The following is a 12,621-nucleotide window of genomic DNA, read 5'->3' as shown; positions in this document are numbered from 1 at the left end:
GTTTATCCAGAGTTGTCAATCAGGATAACACGATTATCATCGATTAAACGTTTAGCGATTATCCTAGTGTGTATTATGATATTTAAGGTCACCAGTTCAGATCTCATCAGGATACAGCTCTTATGAATAAGACAGTTTTGCATGGACTTGGAAAGAAGCACTCGAACAGTTGGTGTTAAGCAATTTTATTCTAACAATCATGTGACATTCTATCATGCAGGTCAAGCATGCGTCAATAATTCAGGAATAACCAAACTCTTATGCATTTGCGATACTATGCATTCGATTAATATGAATAACTAAAATTCTTATGCAATTACAATATTATGCATTTGACTAAAATTAATGAATAAACACTTATGCATTTGCGATACTATGCAATTACCTAATATGAATGACTAAATATTCCTTATTCATGTAACTCGACGGCAGCACCGCTTTGCACGATCAGTTGATATTGAACGCACCACCTCGAAATGGCAACCCTTTTTGAAACGCAAAGACAATAATTTTTTTTTTAGTCTTATTCGTGTGCGTGCTGTGTGTGCGTTGTCCCCTCGTAATATTAATTGTGTCGTTAGCTTGTGTGGTGTAGGAGGATACAAACAGCGGCCAGAAGTTTTCTCTGGCTTGGGCGTGGCCGCCGCGAGCCCCTGCGTGTCTCTGCTTGTGCGCTCTCTCTCCCTCCACTGCTGGATGACGAGTTGGCACGACGCTCGGTGACGCCCGGTGACGTCCGAGTCGTGCTGCTCTTGCGCTCTCTCTCCCTCTACTGCTAGATGACGAGTTGGCACGACGCTCGGTGACGCCCGGTGACGTCCAAGTCGTGCTGCTCTTGCGCTCTCTCTCTCTCCACTGCTGGATGACGAGTTGGCACGACGCTCGGTGACGCCCGGTGACGTCCGAGTCGTGCTGCTCTTGCTCTCTCTCCCTCTACTGCTAGATGACGAGTTGGCACGACGCTCGGTGACGCCCAGTGACGTCCGAGTCGTGCTGCTCTTGCGCTCTCTCTCTCTCCACTGCTGGATGACGAGTTGGCACGACGCTCGGTGACGCCCGGTGACGTCCGAGTCGTGCTGCTCTTGCGCTTTCTCTCTCTCTACTGCTGGATGACGAGTTGGCACGACGCTCGGTGACGCCCGGTGACGTCCGAGTCGTGCTGCTCTTGCGCTCTCTCTCTCTCCACTGCTGGATGACGAGTTGGCACGATGCTCGCCGTCGCTCTGGACGTCTGGTGTGTTCACACTGGTCGTTGGTCGGTGTGCCCTCAGGCACACGGCGTATTCGATGGCGCTGTCTTCTCCCTCCCAGCCGTTTGACCAGGCTTTCTCCACTGCTTCGCGCTCTCTGCTTTGCTCGCTTGGTCGACGCTTGGCGATCTCCGCCCTTTTACAGGTTGATTGCTTGTCGTCACTCGTCACTCTCTCTGCTCCGTGCTTCCCTTGTTCGTGAAGCTGCCAGCTTCACTCGCACTTAACTTCGTTCTGCGAGAAGCGACACCTGCTATCGGCATCGGTGTTTCGTTTCCTCACGACGCTCCGCCAGCCGGAGCACGGCTAAAACCCAGCCCTGACCCAGGTTGAACTCAGACTTCTGCGACTCGAACGACCCCTCCTCGTTCCATCACTTCTCGAGGCACAACCGCCCCAGCTCTCTTGCGAGCCCCGTCGCAACACTGCGTCGCAAGCCGAGTTGTGAGACTGAGCGCGACTCGGACAGACTGCTCTCAGACTGTCACTTTAACGATGTCTCGTCGTTCCATCTCTCCTCGAGGCACGACGCGCCTCCGCTCTCTTGCGAGCCCCGTCGCAACACCGCGTCGCACGCCGAGTTGCGAGACTGAGCACGACTCAACCCAGACTGTTCTCAGACTGTCACTTTAACGACGTCTCGTCGTCCCATCTCTCCTTGAGGCACGACTGCCACACCTCTCTTGCGAGCCCCGTCGCAACACCGCGTCGCAAGCCGAGTTGCGAGACAGAGCACGACTCAACCCAGACTGTTCTCAGACTGTCACTTTAACGACGTCTCGTCGTCCCATCTCTCCTTGAGGCACGACTGCCACACCTCTCTTGCGAGCCCCGTCGCAACACCGCGTCGCAAGCCGAGTTGCGAGACTGAGCACGACTGAACCCAGACTGTCCTTTCGCGGTGTGCGCCCGTGCCTAACTCAAAACGTGACTCCCCTCTCTCCGCGTCTCTTGCGAGAGAAAACAAACAAGACAGAGTGAGAAGAAGCAGACACCTCCCCCCCTTGTGACCTTTTGCTCCCTCCTTGCCCGTCAGACCCCGCTGGAAGACAAAGGTGGCTGAGGAGATGTTTGTAATACATTTATGTGGTCCTGTGTGTTACATTTATTCTTGAATTATATTTTATGAGTTCCTTCGGTCTTAGTATCGTGGTAATCATTCGTCTATGTTTAATGAATATTCGTAATGATTCTCGTCACATTATTATTTTGGCTTCGCCAAGTTTAGTTCTCCAGAGATTGGTGTTTATTCTGAGTTATATTTTAATGTCCTGAGGTTAAGCGTAATTATGTTTCCACTTAAGCTTTCTGGAATTCGTACTCTTTAGTTTTTGTTTTTTTTGGAAGGTCGTGTAGGTAGGAAAGATATAATAATAGAAAAAAATATTATTGTTTGTTGGTTAATTATCTTTGTTAAGTTTCTACTTTTCGGTAAGGAAAACGTTAAGAAAACGCGAAGTTTCAACCGTTATTTATTCTGCCCTTATCTGTACATCTCCAGATGTCTTGGGAGGCTAGTCCATACATCTTTTGTCCATCTGGATGTCCATGACCTCTTTGTGACCGAACTCTCAACATTTTAACCGCCCTCCATGTTTCATGGATTCCTGGTGTTCTTGTGAGGAGAAGTGAGTTGTTTTCATTAATTAATTTAAAAAAAAGGTATATATAAATAGATTAAAAAAAATTATTATATATTTTTTTTAATTGTTCTTTATTAAAAAAAAAGGGTATAGACACAACAATCCGCCCGTTTGAAAATTATCAGGGGTCGATTTGGCCACTGGCGAATTTTCAAACCAAGTAAATGCCCTTTTTTTGTGCTATGAATCTATAAGCCGCCCTCACTCTCGGCGGTTATTTCTTACGACGCGCGCATATGTATCACAATCGTAACATGGTTACATTTGAAATAAGCAAAAGAAATAAAACACAACGTTAAACATCGGTACTAATCCATAACGCATTCCTTCCAAAGCGCGCGCATATGTATCACAATCTTAACAAGGTTACATTTGAAATAAGCAATGAAAATACAACAAAACTTTAACATCGATATCACCAGTTACATGGTTCTCATACATCATAACTCCGACGGATATTAATTTTTTGTTTTTGTTAAATCCTGGGAAACGCTAGGTAGCGGTTTCGAACGCATTTTTGCGTTATTTTCCTCCTGTTACATCCTTGCAATCTTTTTACCAAGTTCCGAGTGTCTGGTTTACCACTTATCACTTTGATCATTCGATCACGGTTTTCCGGTTCGTTTTTGTAATTTCCCCTCTCACTCTCTCGCGTCGTGGGAGTGTGTGGTGTAAAATTGTGCTGCACATAATCAGAATTCGCGCACACAACCAACTTCTGTACTCCGTCATCACTGGCATTCGCTCTCTCTGCGATTACATGCACATTTGCCGAGTCAGTGTGTCGATTTAATTCTGTCCCTCGTAATGTTGCCCTCTTTGTTTTTACGAGTGTGTTGGATTTCAACACCATTCCCGATACGTCATGGACATTCGTCTCCATTTTAGCACTCCGATCCACATAAATTTTGGTTTCCCTTGGATATTTTCCATTCAAAGGCTCATGCCTGCGCTCCTCAGGGCGTGTCCCTGCTGTCTGTTTTTGTACTGTCCGATCACGCTTCAATGCAACCCTGTCCTTGTATTCGATCCGCGCGTCATTTACGGAAGCACTGTCCACGTTTTTGCCCGCCCTGTCACTTGCAGCCTGCTTGTGCTTCCCATTGAGCTCCGGGTTTAACACCTCGGCGGGTGGGGCGCGTGTTGGCCGCTCGCTCGCGCTCACTGTGGGTTGTTTATCATGTATTTGGACCGCATTCTGTGTTATTCCTCTATTCCCTCCTGGTATAGCCGGTGGAGGAATTGGTCGGAATTGGATCGATTGTGTTTGACCTCCCATCCTGCGATTCCTCTGAATGTTCGCATCCATACCTCCGCGGTCTGTGTAACACCTTCCCGCTAGGTGGTTATCTTGCCATCTCTGTGCGTAATTTGAACCTTGCGTGTGTCGTGGGATGGGGTGTTGATATGGTTCTGCTCTGAACCTCTCCCTCCTGCGATTCTCGTACAATTTTGGCCCAGTGTTTCTCCCATTTGGGTGCCAAATTTTTCCTGGATTGTTACCTTGCCATTTTTGTGGGTAATTTTGACCTTCCGTGTGTCGTGGCATGGGGTGTTGATATGGTTCTGTTCTGAACCTCCCCCTCCTGCGATTCCTCTGAATGTTCGGCTTTGTGCCGCTCTCATTCTCGTGCCAACCTCTCTCTGGGTTATTTTGCCATGTGTGCGTGCGTTTTTGCTCCGTCCTGCATTGTGGGACTGCTCGGTGATTTTTATTCCTCTCTGAGAGGCTGGGTTCTTTATCCCTCTCCCTGTGTTCTGGATCCGAATTATGATTCTTAGCTCTGTATAACCATGCCATGTACGCCTTGCTCTCTATGCGGCGTAAGGATGCGGTTTCTGGATTCACAACCATTCTCACCCTTTCTGTAATCTCTGGGCTCAAGGATTCAAAAAACATAATTTTGAACATTTTATCTCCTTCGTGGTATTGATTCACATCGCCTGCGTAATACGCTCTTTTAAATTGTACGAGGTAGTCACGTGGATCTTGGTCCATGCCCTGGGTCATCGATTTTACAGCATAAAACCCCTCAGTGAGTGTCGAATATTCTCCAAACTTCCGAATCACTGCCAGGCTCAGTTGTTTAAAATCATTTCTAACCTTGTGTGGTAGTGACTTTACCCATGGAATAGAATCTTTATGTAAGCTTCGTTTCAACAAACTCGCTTTTTCATCCCGTCTCCTCAGCCCTCTAATCATTGCCTCCTCTTCCACTGTCGCGATATGTGTATGTATATCCATGGACTTATTGTGGGGGTCAAAATCGGGAATTCTGACTAGAGCCTTGTCCATCAACTTAAGGGTTTTACTGGTGAATAGGTATTCCGAAAGTTGATTGCCGACAGCGTCATCATCAAACAAGTTATCATCAGGCAATCTGTCACTTTGGTCTGTGCTGTGTCGCTTGTGTTTAAGTGGCGTGCATTTTTTGTGTGCGCGCCCAGTGCTGTGTCGCTCGTGTTGCCATTTCCCTTCAGTTTTTGCCTCTGCCCTTAGTGGAGCATGTCCTGTCGACTTTACTTTAACATTTTGCCTCCCTCTATCTGTGAAGTTGTCAATCTCACATGTTTTTGTTTGCATATGTATCTCTCCATCCCTTCTCTCGAATTGTGAGGGTTTCCCTTTGTCAATGATTTTTTGCTCGATATTCATAATTTTTTTGCGATCAGTCCCTTGACTCTGTCCCCGTACCCAAGAGTGTGATTTACTGTTACTTTCATATTTATTCTGTGGATCAACGTCTGTGAGTTTTGCTGGTGTCGCGAGCACTGATTTCTCCTCCCTTACGATGGTGTGAGGACATTTTTCCTCGTTTATTAGAGACGATTTCTCTCCCGTTTCCTTTCCAAAATTTTCCTCATTCCACAATCCCTGTCTGTATGCCTGTGTGAGAAGGCATGAGTCCTGTCCTGCCTTCTCTGCAGTTTTTGCATCGTGTTCGCCTTTGTTACATTTTATCCAGTCACTTAGTTTCCCTCGAGGTGTGTTCGTGTTATCGATACAGCTCCCTTCCCATATGTCTCTCTGACTGTACTGCTTTATAACAGATTGGTCGGTACGTTTTAATACGAGCTCGCAGTATCCCGTAACCCATTCAAAAATTATTCTTAATCCTAGCATCTTAGGTATGGCAAGAGTTATTTTGACATTTTCTTTTTAGAGTGCATATAAAACAATTAAGTCACAGAGGGTAGTCAGTTTGAATCGAGCTATTCTGTACTTTTCCGATTCAGAGTGCATACCTCTAACACCATTTATCACAGGATGCAATCGGTTTGATACGGTATTATCTTAATTCCACTGTCTTTTTTTTTTAACCTGCTATTCTGGGTTTTAACCTCAGAGGGCGCTTTTTTTTTTCCGCCCGTTTACAATCACAATGCAATGTTTGATCCCGATATTCTGGTTAACACGTAGTGGTTCATTCCATCATCCATGCAAAACACTGTCTGTGAGAAATCCCGGACGAGCCCCCATTATGTTGTATGTGTCGGGTTATGAAATTTTGATGAAAATAAAAAATAAATTAATAATTTTCCAAAAAATGCGCAAATCGCATTAATTATGTTAATGTGTGTATTAATATGCATAAATTATGATGATGTGTGTAATTATATGCATAAATTATGATAATCGCTGAGATAATCGTAGTAATTTATGCGGATGCTTGCGACGATGTTAATGTGTGCAGTTGTGATAATTAGGCTCAGCTTCGTTTATCCAGAGTTGTCAATCAGGATAACACGATTATCGTCGATTAAACGTTTACCGATTATCCTAGTGTGTGTTATGATATTTAAGGTCACCAGTTCAGATCTCATCAGGATACAGCTCTTATGAATAAGACAGTTTTGCATGGACTTGGAAAGAAGCACTCGAACAGTTGGTGTTAAGCAATTTTATTCTAACAAGCATGTGACATTCTATCATGCAGGTCAAGCATGCGTCAATAATTCAGGAATAACCAAACTCTTATGCATTTGCGATACTATGCATTCGATTAATATGAATAACTAAAATTCTTATGCAATTACGATATTATGCATTTGACTAAAATGAATGAATAAACACTTATGCATTTGCGATACTATGCAATTACCTAATATGAATGACTAAATATTTCTTATTCATGTACTCGACGGCAGCACTGCTTTGCACGATCAGTTGATATTGAACGCACCACCTCGAAATGGCAACCCTTTTTGAAACGCAAAGGCAATATATATATATATTTTTAGTCTTATTCGTGTGCGTGCTGTGTGTGCGTTGTCCCCTCGTAATATTAATTGTGTCGTTAGCTTGTGAGGTGTAGGAGGATACAAACAGCGGCCAGAAGTTTTCTCTGGCTTGGGCGTGGCCGCCGCGAGCCCCTGCGTGTCTCTGCTTGTGCGCTCTCTCTCTCTCCACTGCTGTTTGACGAGTTGGCACGACGCTCGGTGACGCCCGGTGACGTCCGAGTCGTGCTGCTCTTGCGCTCTCTCTCTCTCTACTGCTGGATGACGAGTTGGCACGACGCTCGGTGACGCCCGGTGACGTCCGAGTCGTGCTGCTCTTGCGCTCTCTCTCTCTCCACTGCTGGATGACGAGTTGGCACGATGCTCGCCGTCGCTCTGGACGTCTGGTGTGTTCACACTGGTCGTTGGTCGGTGTGCCCTCAGGCACACGGCGTATTCGATGGCGCTGTCCTCTCCCTCCCAGCCGTTTGACCAGGCTTTCTCCACTGCTTCGCGCTCTCTGCTTTGCTCGCTTGGTCGACGCTTGGCGATCTCCGCCCTTTTACAGGTTGATTGCTTGTCGTCACTCGTCACTCTCTCTGCTCCGTGCTTCCCTTGTTCGTGAAGCTGCCAGCTTCACTCGCACTTAACTTCGTTCTGCGAGAAGCGACACCTGCTATCGGCATCGGTGTTTCGTTTCCTCACGACGCTCCGCCAGCCGGAGCACGGCTGAAACCCAGCCCTGACCCAGGTTGAACTCAGACTTCTGCGACTCGAACGACCCCTCCTCGTTCCATCACTTCTCGAGGCACAACCACCCCAGCTCTCTTGCGAGCCCCGTCGCAACACTGCGTCGCAAGCCGAGTTGTGAGACTGAGCGCGACTCGGACAGACTGCTCTCAGACTGTCACTTTAACGATGTCTCGTCGTTCCATCTCTCCTCGAGGCACGACGCGCCTCCGCTCTCTTGCGAGCCCCGTCGCAACACCGCGTCGCACGCCGAGTTGCGAGACTGAGCACGACTCAACCCAGACTGTTCTCAGACTGTCACTTTAACGACGTCTCGTCGTCCCATCTCTCCTTGAGGCACGACTGCCACACCTCTCTTGCGAGCCCCGTCACAACACCGCGTCGCAAGCCGAGTTGCGAGACTGAGCACGACTCAACCCAGACTGTTCTCAGACTGTCACTTTAACGACGTCTCGTCGTCCCATCTCTCCTTGAGGCACGACTGCCACACCTTTCTTGCGAGCCCCGTCGCAACACCGCGTCGCAAGCCGAGTTGCGAGACTGAGCACGACTGAACCCAGACTGTCCTTTCGCGGTGTGCGCCCGTGCCTAACTCAAAACGTGACTCCCCTCTCTCCGCGTCTCTTGCGAGAGAAAACAAACAAGACAGAGTGAGAAGAAGCAGACACCTCCCCCCCTTGTGACCTTTTGCTCCCTCCTTGCCCGTCAGACCCCGCTGGAAGACAAAGGTGGCTGAGGAGATGTTTGTAATACATTTATGTGGTCCTGTGTGTTACATTTATTCTTGAATTATATTTTATGAGTTCCTTCGGTCTTAGTATCGTGGTAATCATTCGTCTATGTTTAATGAATATTCGTAATGATTCTCGTCACATTATTATTTTGGCTTCGCCAAGTTTAGTTCTCCAGAGATTGGTGTTTATTCTGAGTTATATTTTAATGTCCTGAGGTTAAGCGTAATTATGTTTCCACTTAAGCTTTCTGGAATTCGTACTCTTTAGTTTTTTTTTTTGGAAGGTCGTGTAGGTAGGAAACATATAATAATAGAAAAAAATATTATTGTTTGTTGGTTAATTATCTTTGTTAAGTTTCTACTTTTCGGTAAGGAAAACGTTAAGAAAACGCGAAGTTTCAACCGTTATTTATTCTGCCCTTATCTGTACATCTCCAGATGTCTTGGGAGGCTAGTCCATACATCTTTTGTCCATCTGGATGTCCATGACCTCTTTGTGACCGAACTCTCAACATTTTAACCGCCCTCCATGTTTCATGGATTCCTGGTGTTCTTGTGAGGAGAAGTGAGTTGTTTTCATTAATTAATAATAAAAAAAGGTATATATATATAGATTAAAAAAAAATATTATATTTTTTTTAATTGTTCTTAATAAAAAAAAAAGGGTATAGACACAACAGGAGTCAAGAGGTGGGGGGGGGGTGTGGCAAAGAGTGTGGATGGTGGTGCACGGGATTAGCATGAGTTAAGCCGATAGATAACCATCTGTATTCTTTTTTGTTGTGCAGCGCCTGCCCGGCGAGTGATGGTGGCGTATCAGGCTGGGAATAGACCACCACTGGAAGAAATGGATATGGCTGTACAATTATAAGGCAGCAAAGGTTTGACTTGGTTGATGACATCTTTCCAATGATTGCTTAATTTAAAACCATCTTCTCGTTTGAAGTTGTGTCTATGTTTGTATATCTGGATGGCTCCATGGATACATCTTTGGTAGTATCCAGGAGGTTTGCAGAGTACTTTGGTATCGGAGAAAACAATATCATGAGAACCCGCTGTATCTGAAACAAAGATCAGCCACGGCCGAATAATTCGTTCTGCCGTGTTTCAATCTGATTTGTGCTCGCGAATTCGGTCAGAAATGTCGTTTCGTCTCTCCGATATACAGTGAGGGAAAAAAGTATTTGATCCCCTGTTGATTTTGTACGTTTGCCCACTGACAAAGAAATGATCAGTTTATAATTTTAATGGTAGGTTTATTTGAACAGTGAGAGACAGAATAACAACAAAATCCAGAAAAACGCATGTCAAAAAAGTTATACATTTATTTGCATTTTAATGAGGGAAATAAGCATTTGACCCCTCTGCAAAACATGACTTAGTACTTGGTTGCAAAACCCTTGTTGGCAATCACAGAGGTCAGACGTTTCTTGTAGTAGGCCACCAGGTTTGCACACGTCTCAGCAGGGATTTTGTCCCACTCCTCTTTGCAGATCTTTTCCAAGTCATTAAGGTTTCGAGGCTGACGTTTGGCAACTCGAACCTTCAGCTCCCTCCACAGGTCTACAATTTTGTCCCTGACATCCTTGGAGAGCTCTTTGGTCTTGGCCATGGTGGAGAGTTTGGAATCTGATTGATTGCTTCTGTGAACAGGTGTCTTTTTTATAGGTAACAAGCTGAGATTAGGACCACTCCCTTTAAGAGTGTGCTCCTAATCTCAGCTCGTTACCTGTATAAAAGACACCTGGGAGCCAGACATCTTTATGATTGAGAGGGGGTCAAATACTTATTTCCCTCATTAAAATGCAACTCAATTGATAACATTTTTGACATGCGTTTTTCTGGATTTTGTTGTTGTTATTCTGTCTCTTATTGTTCAAATAAACCTACCTTTAAAATTAATAGACTGTCAGTGGGCAAACGTACAAAATCAGCAGGGGATCAAATACTTTTTTCCCTCACTGTAGCAGTCACCGCAGGTACAACTCAATTTGTAAACACCGGGGTACTGTAAGTCAGGAATAACATCCTTTATGGATGGGAACAGATCACGGATTTTGTGTACTGTATTGAACCGGACCTGGATCTTGTGTTTGTTTAGAATTTAGAAATATTTTTGGTAACGCCTGCTATGTATGGCAACGTGATAGTTTTAATCGGAGTTTTAGGTGGTTGTTTCTGTATGCTGGGAGAAACAGCTTGGCAGAAAGTACGTTCAGAGTATCTGTTCATCTTGATGACCAGATGTGCATGTTTTAATTCACTGGCTAGGTGGTGTTGGTCAGAGATGCAATGTGCCCTATGGTATAGTGTTTTGATGAGGGAATTCTTTTGAGCCGGGTGGTGGTGGGAATCAGGCTTCAAGTAGGAATCTGTGTGGGTGGCCTTCCTGTAAACAGAATGTGCCAAAGAGCCATCAGGCCTCCTTTCAAACAGAACATCCAAGAATGGCAGCTTGCCATTTTTCTCCCCTTCCATGGTGAATTTGATGGATGGGTGTCTGGAATTGATGTGGTCTAGGAAATGATTAAATGCTGGGAGGCCATGTGGCTAAATGACGAAAGTGTCATCCACATATCTCTTCCACAGGGAAGGACGAAGGGTGGATGGACAATGTATATATTATCAGAGTGTGTTTTTTTTTGCATTTTGCCTGCAAGTATTGTGGTTAATGCAGACATGAATCCTCGTAAAAAGGTTTCAGTTTTGTTGCCAGAAAAAAGGGGAACAACCCTAGTATTATATTTTGGTACTGGCAAAGGAGGTCTAATGATGTAGATGCTTACCCTGAGCGCTCATTACTTTGATAGTGCATTATCTTTGAGCTGTACGCCTTTTGGCGTCATCTGGTCTAGCACCAATTGAGACGAGGCTCTCAAGAAAGCTGTCTCTGGTGTGGACTAATCAGTTTCAAGGACAATGCATATATTATCAGTGTGTTTTTTGTTTGCATTTTGCCTGCAAGTATTGTGGTGAATACAGACATGCATCCTTGTAAAACGGTTTCAGTTTTGTTGCCAGAAAAAAAGGGGAACAACCCAATTATTAGGAAACGCTGAGTTGCAGTAATTTATCTTCAAAGGGGTGTCATCATACTCTTCGGTTCTTTCGGTAAAGTCACGTAGGTGAAAATAAAATAAAAATGAAAATAATTAAATTAAATCACGACGTTTCGGGCGCAACACAAGCGTCCGTTATCAGGTGGGGACAACCACAGCGAAAAAACAATCGCTGAAGTATGCCAAAGAGATGGCTGTGACGAGGGATTATATAGCTGAGGGGAGGAGCCAGGGTGAGTGTGGGGGCGGGGCGTGGGCTAGAGGAGAGCGGCAAGGATGGTCCTAGAGTTCAAACTAAAGCTGTGAACCGTTGGGGTGGGGGGTTGGGGGAGTGAACTCTGCAAGCTCGAAACACTGCACGGCAAAATTCCAAGTGATGGGAGTGAGCAGGGCTGGGAGTAAAAGACCATACGTTACTGAAAATAAAGGTTCACATAGTTTTCATGCATGGTTATTGAACGTAGAATCATTTTATGATGAATAAATGTTGAAAGAGTTTCATTTTTTACGTTATTTGTTTAATCAAGTTATGTTTTCATCTTCTTGGTTCTTTCGGTAAAGTCACGTAGAAGGGAAGTAATAAAATAATAAAAATAAAACATAATAAAATAATTCTCACGACGTTTCGGCGACAACGCAAGTAGCCGTCCTCAGGTGAAACCAGGTCTGTCGAGGCGACAGCGTCTGAATGAAACAGCATACGTGCTTGGAGCATATATATAAGCTGGGTTGGAAGGGGGGGGGGGAAAGGGGGCGCCCCCTTTCATTCAGACGCTGTCGCCTCGACAGACCTGGTTTCACCTGAGGACGGCTACTTGCGTTGTGGCCGAAACGTCGTGAGAATTATTTTATTATGTTTTATTTGTATTATTTTACTACTTCCCTTCTACGTGACTTTACCGAAAGAACCAAGAAGATGAATCCCTGCAGTCACGAAAGCTTTACATCGAAATTCAAGTTATGTTTAT

The sequence above is a fragment of the Lampetra planeri genome, chromosome 71 (genome assembly GCF_965212315.1).
Source record: "Lampetra planeri chromosome 71, kcLamPlan1.2.h2, whole genome shotgun sequence".
NCBI classification, from domain to species: domain Eukaryota; kingdom Metazoa; phylum Chordata; class Hyperoartia; order Petromyzontiformes; family Petromyzontidae; genus Lampetra; species Lampetra planeri.
This window is presented reverse-complemented; position numbering follows the sequence as displayed.